The sequence below is a fragment of the Triturus cristatus genome, chromosome 9 (assembly GCF_964204655.1).
Source record: "Triturus cristatus chromosome 9, aTriCri1.1, whole genome shotgun sequence".
NCBI classification, from domain to species: domain Eukaryota; kingdom Metazoa; phylum Chordata; class Amphibia; order Caudata; family Salamandridae; genus Triturus; species Triturus cristatus.
The window spans coordinates 262740078-262762943 of NC_140592.1; the positions used below are offsets into that span (position 1 = coordinate 262740078).

General features: G+C 42.1%; 1 protein-coding gene across 1 annotated transcript in view; it reads right to left on the reverse strand.

Moving 5' to 3' along the window:
* Window positions 1-22866, reverse strand: part of LOC146797710 (plasma membrane calcium-transporting ATPase 2-like) — a 2176758-nt gene that overhangs the window by 1667577 nt on the left and 486315 nt on the right. The gene's annotated exons all lie outside the window — the stretch shown is intronic.

Sequence of the window (22866 nt, forward strand, 5' to 3'; positions counted from 1 at the left end):
TCATTGGAAATAAAGAAACCTGTGTTAATTTAATGTGGTTCAAGGAAAGTCCGATGTATTGGAGAGGTATTGGAGATATCAAATGCCTCGTTGCTGCTGGTAGCAATTGACATGATCACATGCTCACACACAGATTCTGTTCGACTCACCAGATATTCCTGAATCACCTCACGTAGAGACTTCCCTGGTTCATTGGCTCAAATTCTGGGGGGCACCGTGGGCAGGGAAGCGGGCAGAGCCTAACTACTGCGTGTGCGCTGTGTAAATAGCATATTTTAATGCTGTCAGTGCATTCAGTCTAGTCCCTGCAACACAGCACAGGCTCTTCTTTGCAATAGCGATTAAGGAGGAGGTGTGTCTATTTTCATGCACGCTATCCAATTGTCCCCCTCAGCCTCCTCCCCCACCAGCAGCGCCAAGATAAGGGGCGGCCCCGTAGCACCGCCACCTCCATGCACAGCTTTACAATTTATTTTCTTCTAATATTCTTATATGGTCAGTTGCTGCCCAAGGACGCACATTAGAAGAAAAGTCCTTTCAAAGCAATCAGCAGTGTAGGAACCTATACTGATGTTTCATCTAAATGTCATGTACTCACACTTCAGTCAAGCTCTGGTTTGTGTGGCCCAGTTTTCCCCAGTTGTTACTGCAGTGGCGGACTCTATCACACCATTTGCAACGTGCAAAGCCAAAGCAAAGGACTTTGCTGAGCTGCATGTGAAAATATTGATCAGGAGGCCCTTTGCCCAACTGAAACCCAATTTGTTTAATACAACTTAGAATGGACAATCAATCCCTGGAAAATCTCTCAGTGAATGGAGGATCTATGTTTGCATTACTACTAACACTTTTTCTACTACCACTTCTACTACTTATTCTACACCCAATTGGGAAACAGTCTGGACACCGTGGTCTGAACCACGTGTGTTCAGACTACGTAAGCTCTACCACGCTTGCCTTAACCACGCATATGCCGTAACCACGCATATACGTTGGAGTAGTTTTTAGTGTTGGGGGGCTGGGGTAGGTTTTAGGGTAGTGGAAGGGGTTGCGGTAGTTTAAGGGACAGCGTGGGGTGGTCATGGAGGAGGTGGGGTAGGGGCAACCTTAGCCACACATACCCCTTTACTATTCATGCCTATACCATGAAATTTCATGGTAAAGGCATGTGTGGTAAAGGAATGCGTGGGTAAGACGCATTCGTGGTTGGGCTACGTGGTAGAGGCACGTGTGGTAAAAACAGTTCTGCTTCTATCACACAACCCACCCAATATTAATATTAGGAATATTATCATTAATAATAATAATAATAACAATAACAATATCGTTATCAACACCATTACTACTATTATTAATAATAATTTCTAGGACTAATTCTAATCATTACTGTTAATGTGAGTAGTAGCAGAATTAATAGAAATATTATTAGTATTAGTAAGCTATTTACGTAGTATGGACCTATCCACGAGGGCATTAACCCGTTCGACGCTTGTGACGGAGCGGTTCCGTCACGTGCGTCGGTTGCGCTGTGCGCATGACGGAACCGCTCCGTCATGGCCCCGCCCGCGCACGGAATCTTCAGCGCGGCGCGGAAATCCGCGCCGCGCTGAAGGGGTTAAAGGGATTTCAGTGCATTGTAAATACATATATTTCCACACACAAAAAGCAACAATGAAAATGTATCAAAGTGTGAAAAGAGTAGACATGTTTTTTACACCTTTCCTTGGAATTCTGCTCTGAACACAGAAGTCTGCTGGTCACATGGAGATCAAAATTCACATACCTTACAAGGAAGAATTCCTTGTTTGGCGAGGGGCCGAGAGGAACTCTATGAGGGAGTACACCCTCCCGTGGGTTAACACTGTGTCACTATAAGTACTCCCTTGGTTGAACAGTCAGCCACAAACAGGTGTGGCTAACTAGAACAGTGTGCTGATGGTGGAACGATGGTATGCCCTATCTGAAGTGTGTGACACCACCTAAGTGTGGGGAAGGAAGCATGTCCTTTTGTTTTTATATTCCCTCAAACACCCTAGTGGTGTCATGCTTCATCATCGGGACACCCCGACGCCTAGAAGTCAGGGTGGGCTCGACCGTTATTTCAGGGAGCACTTACTGAGATGATATTTGGCCAGGGGGTTAAAGATTAAAGGTCGGTGTCAGACCCCAGTTTCCCCTTATTCTTGGGCCTGGCACTGATAGTAAAAACAAAAATTAGGGGTTTCCAGGACTATTATGGTCCTAGGACCCTATTGCCAACATGCTTCTGTCCCTTGTTGCCCCATAAAGGGTGCACGGACTTTCTTCAGGGCGTGGGCCCCCTGGGAAATTTAGATAGTAATGGAGTCATGGAGATCAAGACAGGGAACTGAAAGAGTGGGGATGGCAGCAAATATTAAATAACACAAATTATGAGCTAGCGGAAGACAGCATAGAGATAATATTATTAGACTATTTTCCATTCAGCCACCTGTGGAGATATTGAAAGAGCAATAACCAATCTTCACCAGTCCTAGCCATCCGAATAGAAGCCACAGAACACTGAGTGGGTCACTGGCACAGTGAGCCGTTTCCAGTCATAATGAGAAGCAGTGGTCTTTTTGAACTTCAGTGATGGTATCTGACAGTCTGGACTTTTTATCACTACTTTCGTACACAGGACCATCAATCCTATCAGGGTTGCATGCTTAACATCATAGTAATAGCAGCACAAATGTTTTGATGGACTTCCAACTGGCACAAACATTGCTGGGAATTGTATCCTGGCACAGAATTTAAAATTGATTGTATTCTTCTTCCCCTAGGATCCTGGATGGGAATTACCTCATTGTGACTCACTGTATTAGATAGGCATTTCATTTTCTGTGTCAAAAATATTTACCTGCATTTCGTTTTTGATATCTGGCATTCAGTTTCTTCATGATTTCCTTATTTGGAGAAATATTCAGTATTTGACTCAGACGTATTGCTTAAACTGTTGCGAGTTAAATCCTGCTGATCCGAAGCACATCGATTATAAAGGAATTTGATTGGCTCCAGTGGATCTGTAGTTGTGACGTTTTCAGCATCAGCTCCGGCTTTGGACCATCCAAGTATATACACTTACTCCAATGCCAGTAAGACTGGATGTATAATATTGAAGGGCATATTCTCAAGCTCCCATCGCCACCACAACGTCACTTTTAGTGATGTTGTGACGATAGGGGATTAGCCCTATTAACAAGGCAGCGTTAAGGCGCGTTAAGGGGCTTAACGCGGTTTAACGCTGCCCTGTGAATAGGGACCTCTTTGCGCGGTTTTTAGTGTGAAAGGGGGGTGCAGTGGGTATTGGGGTGGGCGTTCCACCGCTACACCCATTGAGTTTGACGCTACCTCCTATTCACAAGGGCAGCGTAAATAGGAGGTAGCGCCAAACTTAAGACCAGGAAAAATCTGGTCTTAAAATGGCGAAAATGAGGAGAAATGCTTTATTTCTCCTCGTTTTTTCTTTTTTCATGTGTGCTGCCTTGTGCTTTTTTTAAAATGCCATTTGGTAACTTACATGTGTGCTGCATGAAGCAGCACACATGTAAGTTACACACTGGCATTTGAGGTTTGTTCATGTGCAGGAAGGGACACCTTCTTGTACATAAAGAAACCTCCCTGCTTGCAGACACCCTTGCACTCTGGTGCAAGGGTGCCTGCATTGGCGCAAAGTTGTGAAACTTAGCGCCACCGCAGGGGGAAACGCGAGGCTGCACCGTATCCTTGAGAATAGGGTGCAGCCTCGTGTTTTCGAAGTGGCGGAGAGAGGCGTTAAACCAAGAAGGCTAATGCCTCTCTCCGCCACTTCCTTGAGCAAGTGGCCCTAAGTTCAAATCCCTAAATGCATGCAATTATATATTTCTGTATGATCTAAATATTATTACATGTACTCAGTATGATGCCTACGTTAGTTTAACTAATAACATGTCATTTAATATATATTTACATGTAGTTTTATAACTGACAGTTTTAATACTAAAGTAAATCATTGTAATAGGCATTTAAACATTTCGAAGCTTTAATAAACCACTGCATTTTATTTAGTATAATATATATATATATTATTTATATACATACATATATGTTATATTAACATAACGGTGTGCATATTTTGTTTCAGTGACGTATTTTAGAAGTCAATAAATATAGTATTTTGGCTATAAATAAATATAACAGTTTTGTTATTTACACAAATAGTGGTATGTATCAATTAATTTAGAATGTAAAAAAAAACATTAGATAATTTAAATACATTTTCATCACAAGCATGCAGACATTTAGATATTTTAATTTCAAAAACAACTTTTCTATTTCAAATGAGGAATATTTTTAACAAACATATATAGTTTTCAACATGTATAACAGGTATAATAGCATATCAAATATGTAAAATTCTTTTTAATAAGTTATCGTTAGGTTAAAAAAATGTTTACATTAATAAACATGCTTAACATACTTTCAAATATTATATATATTAAATGTATTCTTTTCACGTTTTTTACGTACTTCAAAACATACAAAATCATTTTATAAAAACAGAAAGTTGTCCATAAAATGTTTCTATGTTAAACCACTACTTTTTTACTACTGAGGATTGAATATGGTGTTTCTTTGTGACAAACTGCTTTCAAACGCAGCTGGTGTCACTGGTGGTATTTCTCCGCAGTAGCTGCAAGAGGCATGCAGCGTACAGCTGCTTCCCATATAAGTCATAAACGTCCTTTTTCATAAGAATTCAGAAAGCAATGGGGGGTGAGTGGTATGGATGGGGTGGAAATTTTCATAAGAGTGGAAAAAAGTAGTAATGCTTTGTATGGTGGGTTTTTGTGGGTATGGGATATAGAGTATAAATTGGCATTGTTTTTCTTCAGGTCCCAGAGGTTGGGAATGGAAAAAGGGAAAAAGGAAAATAACAGGATAGTCACACGTTTTTTGTCCATATGCAGCATCATTCTCATAAACTAGTTAACATCCAAAGATTACATCAGTAATGCAGTAGTTACCAGGATGTGTTTATACTTTGTTGGAACATAATGGTAAGTGGACCTTTACCAAAATGTTGCTTATTATGTAGAAACTGCATGCACTTAAACCTCAAATTCAAAAAAGCGGTATGAGGACTGTTACCAAAATAAAGCCTATTAGCTAAGTACAAGGAAAACAACGAGAGCGAGAGGGAAAGTAGCTAAGGAGCACTCTTGGTCCCCCAATTTATATATTCATAACAACGAAAGAGTGTGCCTTATTAGAAAGAAGAGCATGTATGTAGAATCCAACTAGGTTCTTTAGAAAGCCCTCACTCACCAACCTAGTTGGTGACATGCTTCATCATTGGGCCCCACCAGGAGAAGCCGAATCCCACCCTGGTGTGCTGTAACGCCAGAATTACTGCAGAGCTGGGTTTTTGGGGAATTGTGATAGGTGAAGGTGGATTGAAAATGTCTAGATTGTGTCAAAAAAGCAAATTTTATTAATTGGCCAATCCGACATAGATAAAAACAAGATGTGGGATATACAACTGATTAAATTGTTCAGCTATATCCACTAGTATGTGGTCCACATGTTTCTGCCTATGTATGATAATTAATCAGGCATTCATCAGGACCAAAGAAAGGTGAACCTCGGCAGTATGGGCGCGCTAAGGCCCACCCTAACCAGAGGTTATGAACGTGAAAAATATATTAAAAACTTAATTAGTCAAGTAATCCCCGTGTTTGAGAGGAACCGAGTTTACAATAGGGTGTAATCATTTATTACACCATGGGTCTCGGGAGTGGGGTGGTGGCAAAATGACACACCACCTTCGCTGCCAGGCACCCGCATGGTACCTGCGTCGTCCCTCTTATGACCGGACCCCTCTGGTTAGGGTGGGCCTTAGCGCGTCCATACCGCCGATGCATACTGATGTAATCAGTAACTGATATAATGTTTGATAATTCTTGGCGTTGGTCAATTGTTTGGATCAAGAAGGAAATATTTTAAACTGCTATCAGTTCCATCTATGCCCCCACCATAGATGATCCATCTACATTAAGTTTTTTATTGGATGGGTTATATCAATATTCAGATCCCATTGTCCTTTGAGGTGATTTTAACTTAGTTACTCAACCTAGCCTTGATTGCACATCTGTGGAAAACTGATGTTTTTAAATGTATGAGGAAATCAAGAAGGTCATTAAATCAAATTATGGAATCATATACCTTAGCGGATGTCTGGCGAACCTGCCGCCCACTTTAATATGGGTTTATATTTTTCTCTGTGCCTCACTGTTCATCCTCATGGATTGATATGCTTTTTGCTGGTCATGCAATTATTCCATACTTAGATATTAAACTATATAAAACACAATCCTAGGATTGTCAAGGATCATAACACTCTTTCTATTTCAAGTCTAGCTGCTTTCAAACTGTGGCTGCTTCTCCCCGCTGGAGTTTTGATCATAATCATCTTGTGGCTACTGCGCATATTAGCTTTATGGAGGGCTCTCTGAAAGAGTTCACTAATATTAATGTTCATTCAGAAGCTATTACTATAGTATGCCTTGAGGCCATATTTTGAGCTTTGCCATCCAGCAGAGGCAGGCTCAAAGAGGTTCAGAGGTATTTCTACGATTGAATCTTTTATAACTAGATATAGATTATGCATCTAATATCAGTGGCCAATCTCTATTTTATAACACACATTTGCTTTTTTATTCCGTGTGCTGTGGTATACCTTCTGACATTCTGCATGGAATCTGGCTTGAAGTCTGTGTCCAGAGTGGTGCAGATAGCCAGCGGATGTTTCCAAAAACTAGTGTAGGTGTGGAGTGTTCGTTTTTCTTCATTATTTAAAAAATATGCTCGGTCCATGAGCAAATCTTAGTGTCTTCTTACATGGCATGGTTTAAGAGTGTTTTAATTTTAAATTGGCAGTCAATGTTGGTAGGGTTCTCTATAATGAGTGTTGTTTTTTACGGGGTGACAGACAGCAGGACTGTAGTTTAAGTAACATCCTTGGATGAGTGTATTTTGATAGACTTTAGCTACATTGTGAATCATTGAATATTCTGTCTCTCAATATTTTAGTGGGAGAATAGCTGGTAGTGTTTGTTCCTTTAGTGTGGTTAATAGTTCATTGTAAGGGTTAATTTGCCTGCAGCAACATTAGTATGAGGGGGGTGTTATTTTGCCATGGGCCGTGTATAGTGTAGATTTGGTAGAATAGTGATGTACAGAATGTTGTTTGTTGAGTCCCAGTGCAAATATGAGGGCTTTGTTGTTATTTTGGTATTGATATTGTATTGTGTAGATTTGATAGAATGCTACTGGATAGGTTTTGAAAGTTCTGTTGGTAAGGAAAAGCACATGGAGTCTTTCACACTGATGTCCAGGGGCACCCATACAGTGGACCCCCCAATTGGGAATCAAATACCCATGTGTTAGCAATTGACTCTCAGAGCAGTGAGGCATAGCAGTCCAAGGCTTACTCATGGGATGTGCTGTGGGCTAAAGACTCAGACCTCAGCCATGTAGCAAACATCACTCACTAATTTATTATTCACCCTGTGCCTTTTCTTGTAAAAGTACTTTATTGATGCACTACTAAACATACACACAAATTAACGAGCATATACATATTGGCAGGTACAAACGCCTTTAGTGGCACCATCTCAAACCTTCCAAACAGCTGGGAGTGCACACTCAAGAATAGACCTACAAATCAGGTCAACTATGTATGACCTGATTACAAGTAAGAGGGAATTAAATAACTGCATTCTTGTATGCGTTAATTTAGCTTTGCCTGACTACTACTAGTTAGGTCTGTTTTGCATTTGGATTTACCAGGTGTGGAACAACCTTGTGCAATTTTTCTGTCTGCTCTCTGTTTTTTTAACACTGGGACGAATACAATGCTTCTCCCACTAAAAAAACAAATAGGCTTGACAAATAGGCCCCACAGTGGGCTCTAAAAATTGGCCCCACATGGCAGTTTCCCATTTCAGGGCTTTTCTCATAATTGCATAGTACTTGTGCAACTTTCAACATGGAAGCTTAAAAATTGCATGCAAATTTACGGTGCGGTATAATCACCCCAGTACGGTGCAATTCATTATTAGGGTCTAAATGTATCTTTGACCCCCTGAGCTGGAGGCTCCTATAAATGCCTGTACACCAGTAGGCTCTAGCCCCAGAACACGGTTCACATATTATAGTGCATTTAATTAAAAAACAGGCCTACTGATTGTATCAGTGTGTCACCACGCAAACAATAAACTCTTAGCAAAATGCAAATTAATAATAAAACACTTCAGGATGGTGGCACATTTCATGGACACTAGCCAACATATATAGTGATTTTATGTCAACAATATGTATGTTAATAAAGTGTTCAATGCTTAACAACTTGCAATGTATGACTGTTTCTTCTACATGTAACCTTAGGGCAAAGGATCCACATTTCCCTTTCATGCGGCAATATGAGCCATGTCATTGCCTTTGTTTTTTAATATAAGAAAGAACAAGAAAACAAACACTCTCAGATGAATACACCTTTTCTTTCCTTCTGTGTGCCCCTGCCTCCAAGGGTGGGCCACCAGAGTGTCTTGTATGGGGCATCAGGAGACCCCAAGCATGTGTAAAAAGGCTGGCATCCTGCCCAGCGTGCTCACTCTGCACGCTGGGCAGTGCCTTTCCCTCACTTTATCCTATTTCCGTGCTGCTAAGATCAATGTGCCAGGAGCGAGGTGGCGGAGCGCAATGGCATGGTGGTGGCGCGGTGGAGTCCTCATCTCAAGTGCCACCTCAAAGGGACTCCCAGGTCACAGTTTACTTGTGGTTCACAGCCACCAGAGCACAATTGTTGAGCATGAAGTGCTCTAAAGATAGCGAATCCCTGGTTGTAGGAAATCAACCTTTTTCTGTGTGGTCACCCAAGAATTTTCACACTCATTTTTTCTGTCTTTAGACCTCTGTGCACTTTACCCCTGCTAACGAGGAGCAAAGTGCCTGTGCTCCCCCTTAAAACATGTTGAGATTGGCTTAACTTTGATTGGCAAATGTAACTTTCCTGTCAGGCCATAGTATATGGTGTAGCCATACCTCCATATGGATGAAGGATGGGCAGAATAAGTGGTCTGATCCATGAGTCCATGTTGTCCAAAGAGGTTTCGCCATTGACTAGCCCTCTCTGTGCAAGGTCACCCTGCAGGTCAAAAAATAAAAAGTGGCACCCTCTAGCTATGTGCATGCATGCATGAATGGTATGCCAGTGGGAGAGCCAGTAACAACCATCTGGGAAGGCGAAAGGAGCTGCAGATATATAAAGTGTCCTGGAGACTGAAAGCAGAGAGACTTCTCCCAGTATATTCACAGGATAAGTGCATATGATTAATCCAATATTATAGCCCATGGTAAGCTTAAATGGGAGAAGAAGAAAAGCAGCATGGACATGACAGTAATAAACAAACATCCAGTTCATTAACAGGCTCTCTATATCAATTTTGCAAGCAAAAGAGATCCTGTGTCAGGAAAGGAAAATGTTTAGTGGTATTAGTATTTTACAGACTTCCCAAAACTCAAGAGAACAAAGAAGCAGAAATCTTATAACTGTTAAGCACGATCTAAAATTAGAACTGCCTAATGTATGGAGGACGAAGGTGTCAAATTCACCATAGCAGTGCATATATTTCTCTTTACCTCTCCATGAAGAATAGAAAACCCATTATGCTCTGAAACATGAATGGCATTCTTCACAGTATTTAATATAATTGTATACCTTGTTAAAAAGGCTTTTTAAAAGACCCGGAATTATGATTTCCGCTCTCATACTAAAATAAAGCACAGGGAAATGTCAGGCAGAGTGCAACCCTGTGATGAAATAACAACACATTGTGTGAAGAAAGCTAAATGCAGTCCTCATGTCTTAACTTGTTCTCATGTCTTCACTTGTTATCAAGGAAGGTACTATCTGGGGAGAATTAAGAACAGCACTGAAGCACGTTTTTAAGAGAAGCTCAGAAACGTTTGCTAGTATCAGAAAGCCTCTTTCAGAAACATTGATTTTCTGACTCTTTCCCTACTGTTCCAAGGTCCTACTCAAATGTATATCATTTATGGCCCCATTTTAGGTCCCCTATAATTCAACTGGGAAGGCAGTTGGAGTTTCCAGTCCCATTAGGTAATACAAGCTCCATGGGAACCCCCAGATCCTGTGCATTTCACAGGGAGATTTTAAAGGCTAAAAGCATTCGAAATCTCTGGGTGAAATGTGTGGAGAAATGTGCAACAAGCAGGGGGATCGGGGCTGCAATTACTGATACCACTGGGAATTCAACATTTGGAAGGGGATCTGAGGCCCACTTTGTAACATCCACTCCCTTTACTCCCAAAAGCTACAGCCCCCGAAGAGTAAACAGCCTTAAAACCTTGCAGAATTTCAAGTTGATCAGTTACAAATGGTTTCTAATTAAAACATTTGTGGGATATGGGTGTTGGGCGCTGGGAAACTAAATAAACGTAATTAAAATTTGTAACAGAACATTAACAACCACTTCCAAAATGGAAGTGGAATTGACAGGAAATATGTGTATTGAAATGTACATAAAAATCAGCTCACAGATGGAAGACAGAAGTCAGGCGTGGCGTGTTGAACCTCTCTGCAATGCAACTCGTTTCCTGGGAGTGTCTTGCATTGAAATATACAGGTCATCACACTAATAACGATTTTCATCCAAAAACCACCCATGACTATTGGGCCACCATTACCTCATCTGACTCAGTATGAGCCTAACTTTTGTGAGCAACAATTTCTCCTCAACTTTCCCTGGTCTGAAACATACTGTGTATGTATCCCATTCTAGGATGTGGTTCTTTATTTGATAGAATCCAGATCAGTTATCCAGAGTAATTGAGTAAATGCGTGCTTGCGAGATTTGACCTTATAGTTGCCAACATTGCTGCTTCTCAGTAGCTAAGCAGCAGCCTGGACTGCAAACTCAGAAAGGACTGCAACATAGCAGACTTAATCACTTTCATTGAGTGTGAAACCTTGTAGCAGAGAATACCACTATCAGCGCTTTGGTGGAGCTGAGTACAAGTCTGCATCACAACTCAAAAAAGCCTGGCGGCCGTGTGATTCCATGCTCAACACGTCCTGTGTTTGTCCTTGAGGGGCGAATGTCATGCATAGTGCAGGTGCACGACCAACCCAAGGCCTCAGATCCTTTATAAATGTAGAGCAGAGACTAAACAGAGACCATTAATGGTAGGCCATTGTATGTTATGTTATGTTAAGTTATGTTATGTTATGCTATGCTATTCTATGTTATGCTATGTTATGTCATGTTATGCTATACAGATTTGTAGAGTGCACTATCACCCGGGAGGATATCCTGGTTCTGAGCAGGTGTCAGTCTAGCCAAACCTAGGGCCAAGTGGGATAACTCAAAAAGCCAGGAGTTTTGAGGGGGAAACTCTTATGTGTAACGTCAGATCAATCCACAATGTAAGAAAAGGCTTGAATGCCAGATTTGGTTTTCCATATGCGTGGAATGTGTAAGGGGCAGTCTTGACATGCAGAGGTGTCTGGAAAGTTTGTGGAGGCAGATATGATTGTTAAAGGATGCTGGGCTAGAGTTACGGGGTGCCTTGAAACTACAGGTTAGGAGTTTCGATTGTGCTTGTTTTTGTATGGGGAGCCGGTGGAGCTCCTTCAGGTGTGGTGTGAGTGCGGCGTGGGTCACCGAGTTCTGAATGGTCTGCAGCCTACTGGTGAGTTTTATGTTGTTCCGGCATAAAGGGTATTCCCATAGTCCAGCTTGTTTGTGACGAGGGTGTGCTTAATGGTTTCCCGGGTGCTGATTGGGAACCATCTGAAAATGTTACTCAGCATCTCTAGAGTATGGAAGATGTGGTTATGACGTGAGCGTGGGCAGGCATGTCAAGTTTGCTGTCAATGATGATACAGAGGTTCTTGGAATGGGTGGTAGGGGTGGGTATCAACCCTAGCTCTGTTGGCCAATGGGTGGAGTCCCACAGTGAAGTGCTCTGTGGTTAGCATTGTTTTTTTGGGTAAGATTAAGAGGCATTTGGCGAGGTCTGTCTGGTCCAGTTGCTGCAAATGGTGGTAATTTTGTTGCTGAAGAATTGAGAAATTGTTGTGCGGTCATGCAAGGGGGTGATCTAGCTGGAGGAGGCTACAAGTGAAGTGAAATCTTCACAGTGGCAAAGATTTCTTTGCTTCTGTTGGTGCTGGCATTGATGAGGTCTGCCACAGCAGCTCATTTGGTGGCCCGTGTCATTTGGTGGTAGGGAGCAGATTTGAGTGTGCTCATGTCTGCATTGTCCTGGTTCATTCTCCATTTGCACATCACCTGGCCCTGGGTCTAGCTATTGCTTAGGTATTTTGCTGTATTTGAGAGGAGCTGGCAAGTGAGCAAGGAGGTGATCCAGTTGTTAAAATTCTTGATGACTTCAGGGAGGCTGTTGCTGTGTTTGCGTTGGTAGGTATTAAGAGCGGTGTACCAGTCCTTAATGCTGTTCCAGTTTCAGCGGGCTGGTCTAGCAAGGCACGTGTGCATTGGACTGGGATGGGGATGCTGAACTTGATATGGGTGTGATCTGTCCTGGAGACTGGTGTGGGCTTGTCAACTTGGATATTGTTGAAGGTGGTGAAAACAGAGTTCAAGAGATGTCCAGTAATGTGGATGTGTGCCTTTACTCCTTGGGTGAGGTCCAGGCTCCCAAGATCTTCAGTGAGTTCTTTTTAGTTGGGGTGGTCTTCCTGGTGAACATCCTGGTCTCTGAAGAGGATGTAATTGCTAATGTTGTGGGCGAGTGGTGCAACAAATTCCATCATGGTGTCTGTGAAGTTAGTGTGTGGTCCCAGTGGTCTGTAGATCAGAGTGCAGTTTAAGGTGAAGATGGCTGTAGCGTTGAGCTTGAATGACAGGTGTTTCTTGTTGGAGAATGATGTGCTCGTGGAGGTGGTGCAGCTGATGGAGTTCTTGTGGATGATGGTAATTGCGCCCCCGGGGCAAGTTAAGTTTGTCTTGGCTGGTGATCCTGAAGCGGGGTGGGTAGCTTAGGCAATGTCAGATGCCATTGCACAGTTCAGCCAGGTGTCTGTGAAGAAAAGCAGGTCTGGGGCATTGTCATGCCGCAGGTCCCAGATCTCTGTGGCGCACTTATTAAGTAAGTGGGTGTTGAGGAGCATGCATTCAAGTGTGGAGAGTTGTGTGGGTGGTTGCAGGACTGTAAGAGTGTGAGAGAGTGAGTGGGTTCTGTTGGTGCAGGTGCAATGAGAGTTGGGTGTGGATAAATGGAAGAAAACTTGCAGGAAGTCTAGGAGAATACTCCCTTAGTGAGGCAAAAGCATGTGGATTGGCAGGGTAGGATATAGGGCATGGAGGAATGTATGACGTTATTCCGCCACATTTTATCCCGCAGGGAATCGACCGCGTTGTGATTCCACATATCATTACTCCGCAAGTCAGGGCAACGACTTGCGGAGGGGGGGCACTGGATGTTGGAATAGTATAATAACACTATGGAAAGTGTTGGATTTTAAATCCAACACCTCCCCCCCTCCGCAAGTCGTTGTTCTGACTTGCGGGATAATGGTATGCGGAATCACAACACGGTCGTTGTAACGACCGCGTTGTGATTCCCTGCGTTTAAAACGTTTCGGGGTAAACGTTGTTTACCGGCATGGAGGGTTGCAGCAGGGTAGCGGGAGGACTGGTGTTCCTGGCAGTGGGCACAGCCCAGACGGGCACAGGCAGGCTTACTTCCGGTGCACATTGCACCACCTGAACAGCACACCCACGGTGCACTTCCGTTGCACAATCGAACTACTGCCACCATTAAGTAGGTCCTAGGAGATGGGAGCTGTAAAGTCAATTTCTGTACAGATTGATGAATGGAAATCTCGTGATGTCATTTCCTGTGCAGATGGATGCTTTGAAACCCAATGATGTCACTTTCTGTGCAGATGGATGATAGAAGCGAGTCTTCTTGCTAGGCTACTTCTGTTAAATACAGTTTTGGCAAGAAACCAGGCATGTCATTTCCTGTGCAGATGGACATTGGCAAATCCAGTGATGTCGCTACCTGTGCAGATGGATGATAGACCCTCACACCGGAGGTTTATTCTGTCTGTCGTTCCTATATATATTCTCTGTCACTGCAAACAATCACACATTAATGACACTCTAATGTGTTATTTTGTTAACTTGTGTTTGACTTGGCCCTTTTTTGCAGGGTCATCCCTAAACTTTTTTGCCTTTCTCCTAGCCTTTTTTCTAACATGGTGTTGGTGGTTTTAGGCCTCTGGGCACTTTAGCACTGCTGTCCAGTGTAAAGTGCGTACGCTCTCTGTGTTAAATGTGGTTAGATTGGTCTACACCTGTTTGGTCTATTTAATTTACCTGTCAGTCCCTTGTAAAGTGGTATCGCATATACCCAGGGCTGGTAAATTAAATGCTACTGGTGGGCTTGCAGCGCTGATTGCTCCACCCACCAAATTAGCCTTTCAAACCTGTCCCAGGCCTCTGCCATTGAAGGGCCTGTGCGCGCAGAGTGACTGCCGCTGTGACGTGACACCTAAAGTGCGTGTCATGTCCGTGACCCCCCTTTTACTGCATGTCAGTCACCCCTAAGGAAGGCCCTAGCTAGCCCTATGGGCAGGGTGCATTGTAGGTAAAAGATAGGACATGTACCTCGAGTGTGTGACATGTCCTGGTAGTGACAAACAGCTATTTTGGTTTCTCACTACTGTGGGGCTGCCCTCCCATAGGAATGCATTGGGGATTCCCTGATAAGTGTTTCAGTGGTAATTCTGATATGAGAGGTGCAGCGTGGTCAAGTTTAGTATGGTTGGAATAGCAATAATAAATGCTACGCAATGGTGTGCGCACATTTATTTATGCTGGTAAGGCCTATTGCGTAATGTGTTTATGCTAATGAGGTTTGGGCCTAATGTGGTTTATTGCCTAATGTCATGTTATGATATTTTAGGATGGTGTCTAATGCTAATGTGATAATGCTTAGGTCATTATGTTACCAGTAGTTACTGTTTGCGTTATTTGCTACTTGTGATTTGTGTAATTCTGATGGTTCTGACCGTGGCCCGATTGGCCTGGTCCTGTATATAATCCCCTGTGAATATTGCCTAGTGCCGTTTGGCACAGTGTAAATGTGTGATTATGTTTCTAATGTGTTTATGACAATACAAAGGCTATTTTTTATATAACCTTGTGTGGAGATCCTTTTGTAGTGTGCCTAGTGTGTTTCTGCTGTGTGTGTGTGTGTGTTGCACAAATGCTTTACACATTGCCTCTGAGATAAGCCTGACTGCTCGTGCCAAGCTACCAAGGGGGTGAGCAGGAGTTATCATCAGTGTGTAACTCCCTTGCCCTGACTAGAGTGGTGGTTTCTGCCTGGCTTAGGCGCAAGCCCTAGCCAACTAGAAATCCCATGTCTAACAACTTGCATCTTCTAATTCACTCTTGTGCTTTCATGATCTCCTAAAATGCGCTAATTAAATTAATTTAGACTAACTGCTACCCTGGGCTTGGATTTGTAGGAAGGGTCTTGGTGCTATGCCACTGAAGAAACAGCTTATGTGTTCTTTGCTTCTTTCTGACATGCCTCTCCTTTGTTATTTGTGTAGTATTTAACAGAGGTCATGTAAATGTATACAGCCAGCTGCTGGCATAATGCACCCATATCATGCAGGTTCAAAGTAAGTTGCTGACTGAATGAATGAATGGATAATTGAATGATTGAATGATTGATGGATTGAATGAATGAATGACAACTAATAAGGCAAAATACTGATGTGCAATGGCTATGTTAACTCAAATGCCTCCAGGTGTGCAAGGTTAGAGCAGACAACATGATAGGTAAATCAGAGAAAATTAGTTTTGAGCATCTTCCTAAAGGTTTAATGTTTTCATTTGTAGGGATGGTCCTAAGGACCATGTTCCTCAGTTGATGATCACATAATGAGATGGTAGAAAGGTGTCATCTGTGTGCAAACGATTCTATAATAGTCCTACAAGATTTGAGGGAGAAAGAATGAAAATGCAGGTAGTGAGAAGAAAGATACTCCAGTTACCGCAAATAGGCAATAAAGAAAGATATTATGGTGTAAAGCGCAGAAGAACTTATTCAGATCCAGCAATATTAACCACAAACTTTGCCTGCATCTGCTGATTTAAAGGCACTATCCCAAAATTTAGTCAGCCAGTTTCTGTTCAACAACTTAACAAAATGACTTTTAATTGGTTGGATATGTTGGAACTACTTATAGGTTTTGAATCCCATGTATTGTAATCATTAAATACTCAGGTGTAATTATGTTTGGCCCTCATACCCAGAAATCAATACATTTTGAAAACAATAGTTTATCAATAAGCAGTAATGCGTTGCAACCATAGCAATATATTTTAAATACTACTTTATGGTTGTTAGACTATCAATTATAAAAAAAATAATGCTTCATTAATATTGTACCATACTTATCCTTTACAGAAATATCGTTCCACTATATGTAGATGTTCTTAACTCCAATGGGGTGATATTTTTGTGAATGACATTTAGGTTACTCTATATTTATGTGAGATGATACTTAGGCCATGATATATTTGGGCCCTACCCTTACCTCTCAGGAAGACACCCAATGAGAGTGGGGGTAGGTGAAGGCCAAGCTTTTGGACCCATTGAGAAGCAGGGTATCATGTCATCATGGTTGATCTGAAAACGATTCCACTCCTTCCTGAAAACCACTCAATGATGTGCCTAAATATAATTTTTAGCTTTAGAATAAGGATCGGCTTATACAAAGGGTTAAGCTCAAGCAGGAAAATGTCAGCAGAAGTGGCAAATATTTTCTGATCCCGTTATCTCATTGGGAACTGGGAAATTGGGGTAAGTACACTCCTTAATCCCCAAATGGCAATATCTTTGGATCCGCAGACTCGGTAGGAAAAAAGGGAGGGGATTATTTTAAAGGTTGCTAATTTGTTATCCAAACCACAACTTTCCTTCTTGACATAGGATAAATAGACTGCAGAAGGAAAACGGAGGGAGTCTCTCATTAGTGAGGATCACCAGAGCTACACTCAAACACAATACCTCAAAATCTCTGCTTTTTACACAGATCAGAAAGAAAGGGAAGTTTGGCAGAATACTGGGAAGCAGTTTCAGAAGGGAGGTGATTCAGACAACAAATACATAACTACCATGCGCCCCTCACACCTCTTGGGCCACAGACCAGATTAACGGCAGAGTCCTAATCTTGATAAAGGCAGGAGTGTTCTTTAGGTAGAGTGCAAATGCATATAATGTGGCAGAGCTGCTCATGTAAGTATTCTTTGAGAATTCTTTAGAAATGTGGGTGGTCGTAACCCTTTGTAAAAGAAAGGTGCATAACATACATACATATGCTCAGGAACAATGAGAAAATGCAGAAAATTCTAGGGTCAGGTCGACATTTGCAATCAAAGTGTAAAAAAATTGTACGAAGGAATAATTTCATCTGAACGGAGTAGTAGCCCACAGACATCTTTCAAGTCTCCTCTGTTTCATTCTTCACTACAAGTAAATCAAGATTGTATTAGTGAATGGGTTACCGGGTAATTTTCTATTCATGATGACGGACATATCACAGCAAGGTTTTCAGTTCAGGAGCCTGCACGAACTGCCATTAAGTCCCATTTACTAAGAATCCGGTCTCCATATTGATATGGACATTCCCGTATAACCATGCTTTTGACGCAAGTGATAAGTGTATGTTTTGCAAAAATACAATCTTTAAACAAAAAAGAGGTCTTTGCATATATGGTTACACACTTATAGAGCCCATATAAAAATTAACTTTGTCTTAACTAGGAATATTTAGCAGTAGTTATTATTGGTGATTACAATGAACCTGGTGGCCTTTTTATTTATCTATGTTATTCTTCAACTACAATCCAGTCTCCCCTGACAACTTGAAATTTCCCTCTGTGAATTGAGAGACTAGGGACAGGAAGAATTAATTATCATTAAAGACACAATCTTGATGGCATTGGCGTGACCAGCAGCTTTTCCATGCACAGTAGGTGAATGCACAAACAATGGAAGGGCAAGGAGATTCGATATAGCATCTTTATGAGGATACTCATTGTTGTGGAATAGCCTTGAATGGGATGCTGGCTCATGGTGCTATTGTATATAATAAAGGAGGTCCAGGGAAAATAACTGCCAATTATCATGGGTCTTATCAGACAACACAACACTATTAATGTACTCTACTCCTATTAATTGTGTTGAAGGTTCCTCTAAAAAAACAGATCTGCACATTAACATAAACATAGCAAACGCCTTACAAATTAAACTTTGCCTCACCAATACAACGAAAATTGCCAAAGAATTCATCATTAATTCACCTAATCAACACCGAGCCCCACAACCCCTACCACACACAAATACACACACACAGAGCAAACTTGCCCTACTAATCCTGCCTTGAAGTCGCCTTTTCAGATCCTCATCTGTTCCATTCACATGATCATCGACCAAAGTCCCAACCCCATCAGGCTGTGATCGCCCACCTTGTAACAACTCCCAGCAATTCAACTCTAATGTTATTCACTGCCTTTCTCCCCGCCACCCGGGAAGGTCCTTCAAGGTAGTTTCCTGCCCTACTCTCCCTACCCGTCAACTGTATTTAACCCCACAAATGTTCACCCAAGATCTTTGACACTGTCAAAATGAGTTCCATCAAGTAAAATTCATTCCTTAGAAAAACCAAGTATACCCCACCCTGCCCTTATATAGTGTGATCCTCATGCTCAGTGTCAGCATGCTCCGGAATGGAAATTTAAAGCTCTGTACCGAAACCCCTCATCTCATTGTTCACTTTCTTCTCTGCTTTTCAACTCCTTCCAGCTTTCTTGATCCCCTCCAAATGCATCTCTGAACTAAATCAATGCACTTAATAAGCGTTTTATGATCATAGCTGTTCAGACAGAAGAGACAAATCACTCTTCATGTTTTTATAACAAACCTATTCCATAAAACCTTGCCACACTGCTCTGATTTTCTACATTAAAACCAGCCTCTCATGTCCGTGTATTAATTTTTCCTTGGTTTGTTGCATGTTCTCCAGCTCCCATCTCTGAACTTTATTCAGCCCGGGGCTTATTGCCTTATGAATTACTAATATGTATAGGGCTTCCAATATAGCCAGCCTTTCTTTCTTGCTTAGGCCGGTGAGTGTTAAAAATATTAAAGTTAGGTGGTGCCAATGCTTTTGCAGGCACTATCTCCCTTCTTCCTTCTCAAGGTATTTTACCACTATCTTCGGAGTTGCCAGCCACTTTTCCTCTAAAGTATATCGCGCTTACATAGCCATTGATGGTACCCACTCCTGCTGCCTAACCGTCACACACTGCTACTGCGGTTCGGATAGGGAGTGGGTTCATACCACCTATGTTTGGCCCTCCGCTTGCTCCTTCGGTGTAACAGTTCACCATACAGTCGTTCTGCCTGTGGCATTTCATGCTTGCATGGTCCCAGGCCCTCTGCTGCTTATTGCAGTCTTCCATCCTTTTTTGCCATACTCCTGACTGAGCAGCCCTGCAGCAGTGAACAAGCTAGATCCGCTGCGGCCAACAAACCTGATGACTCTCACTAAGAGCACTTTAACTCCACTGAAGTTTGCTCCTACTCCCCTTGTTTTAAACAACTTTCATCTTGAAGGACCTCCAGTGCCTCAACTAATCTTTTTGCACGAGCCATGGCTAACCTGCCCAATCTACCACAACAGTACAGTACCTTCCCCTGCTCTAGGCCCCAAACACAAACTTGAATGATAAGAAATTATCCTGAGAGTCCCTTGGTGCAATAATGGTCAAAGAGACCACCCACACTCTTACCTAAAACTAACTCCTCCTTACCCACTGTTAGAAATTGGGTTTCTGAGTGGCAGAGGTATGCACCCTGTCCAAGCAGGAGCCACAATCCTTAGTCAGGGTAAGTCAGGTGCACACCATAAATTAACCTGTGCTCACACTCTTCTAGCATGGCACAAAGCAGACAGGCTTAACTTCAGAGGTAACATGTAAAGAATTTGTCCAACACTTCAAATAGTATCACAGTGAAAACACCATAAAAAGACTCCGCACCAGTTTAGAAAAATAGCTTATATTTTTATGAACAAAACGAAACCAAAATGACAAAAATCCAATAAGTATAACCGGAGTTATGAATTTGTAATGATTAAATGAAATTGAAAGGGTTCAAAGTTTAAAGTGCTACCTGGAGCCATCTATTTATGCTAGACCAGAGTAAATCCAAAAGTTCAGGCTGGCCGTGATGGAGTTAGGGTGCAATACAAGACCAAAGGAAATGATGGACGGAGTGTTGAACATTGCAAGCACTCACCCCCAGTCAACTGATCTGGGTTTAATCCATCACCGTTCTTTAGCCCACTCTGCCACCCCAGTTCAGACATGGCCATATGTAAATCAGTCTGACCCTGTGCCTCTTGGGAACAATCCAGCCCGAACTGCCAAGCCATGTCTTCCCTGGACAGGAAACAAGCTTCCTAGGACCGGTTTCTGGCATTTCAGCCGTCTTCAGCCAGGCTTGCTTGAATCCAGTGGCAAAGTGAGCAAGGGACTCACGTCTGAGCATACCCTGCCAACTTATGGCGAACAAAGCAAAAACCAAAGGAAATGATGGACGGAGTGTTGAACATTGCAAGCACTCACCCCCAGGCAACTGATCTGGGTTTCATCCATCACCGTTCTTTAGCCCACTCTGCCACCCCAGTTCAGACATAGTTGGCAGGTGCAAGTGTCCTCTCCTCCCTCTCAGCCTTCCCTTGATGACCCATCAGGGTGTGGATGGCCATTAAGTAACACCTAAGCTCCCTTTGTGTGTGGCTATCTAGAGGCAATGCACAAAGTCCAGCTGTCACCCACCCCAGACGTGTATTAGAGACGAACTGCAGGCACATATGGCTAAGAGCAGAAAATGCCATCTTTCTAAAAGTTGGGTATCAAAAGGGGGGTTACATCCTTATAGGGGGCCTGTTGGGACATGTAATAGTTTTAAAGAATTTTTTTTATTTATTTCAGCAGACTGTGGAGAAATGTATTTAGTCATGAACCATGCTTAAGCATTTTGCCATGCTTAACGCATTTTATATAACCATTTGAGTCTTCAGTGAGGCATTCAAAGATACACAATTCATTGAAAAATAGAATTGCAAAAACACAAATAAACAACACTTGTGATAGTGAAAAGCGTGAAAAATGTGAAACAAATTCAATACATTGGAAACAATTAGACCAGTATATATTGAGTACATTAGTGACACGTTAAGCTCTCTCAAAACGCCCTATACTTTTTTTTTTAAGAGAAGCTGTCCATGGGGGAGAAACTAGGTCTCTGTGGGGATATATATATGTACACTAAACCCTCTCCAGAGTCCGTTATTAGTTAGAACACCCTCGTGGATGAAACAGAAATGTCGACGCGTTTCCAATCCCCAGACTGCTTAAGGGATTATCATCAGGGTTGACACACGGTGTAATCTGTAAATAATAAAGGGAAAAATATTTCAATACGTATTCCCTTTCCCTCTGTTCAAGTGTTCCCTAGTTTACGAGTTTAATTATACCTGTTGGTTGTGAAGCATTCTTTCCGCCTGCGCGGTTGTTTCTTCAACAGAACGTTCGTGATTTTAAACGTAGACTTAAACAATGGGCATTTTTTTTTTGTCCGCTGTCAGGCTTTCATGCTTTGGGGCATTTAGGCAAATTTTATTTTTCAGAGTTCGCTTACTTGTTTTGGAACTCTGACCTAATTTAATTTCATGACAGGTGGGCATTAGCGAGCACCTTCAATTATAGCTAAGTGGGGGCCGAGCCATCGCCGTACAGTGTTGACAATTATTTGGTATGATTGATGTCTGGAAGAGACGGAGAAAGAACGTCACAAAGTATCACTCAACTGGTAACCTGTACGGAAGGCGCGTTTATTAACAAAGCCGCTTCATGCACAAGTGCGACTTACTTGGTATCTTGCCGGTTTGTGTTGAGAACTTTTCGAAATCAGAATGTTCTTGCTTAGTTAGTAGACTGTAACAAAATAGACAAGCTGTTAGTCATCTATCTCCTCGTGTTTCTACAGCGTTTCGACGAAAAGAGATGCACTCGCACTCATTTTGTTCCTCTTCCGTAATGAGCTTACACTGGTGACACGGCCTTCGCTTACGGTTCACCGGGTAATTGCGCTTTTTGAAAGATGAAGGCAGGAACTCGCTCGTGTCTTTTGTTTGTGGTTTTGTAGGAAATGTAGCATTGGGCATGCTTAAATGAAGCATTTGACCGATTATGATAATTTCACATTGTACTGATAATACAGTCCTTGCCTGTTGGTATTTTAGGACTGAATTCTGGACAAATTCGATGGAATGTATTAGTTGATTGCTTGATTTAATTCGGACATTTCTGAATACAATAAAATTTCAAGATTAGATAAGCCTCTTTTTTCAGCAGTAGATTCTCAACATTACCCCTGCGCGGAGGTTGTTTTAGTCCTGCTAGCACCGTCCATACAAACTCTTTCTCAGAATGTTCATTTTCAATTAAATGGGACACCATCGGTGCAGTTAGTACTTGTTTTTTTGATTCGAGACCAATGTTGCACTATTCGTTAGTTGATTTGTTGGCTTGTCTTCCCGATGTACAGTTTGGGACACTGGCACTGAATAGCATCGACTGTATTTTTAGTTTTACAATTGATAAACTCTTTGTGGATCCATTTGATGGACTCATATGTGAACTCGTGACCTTCAATGGTAGT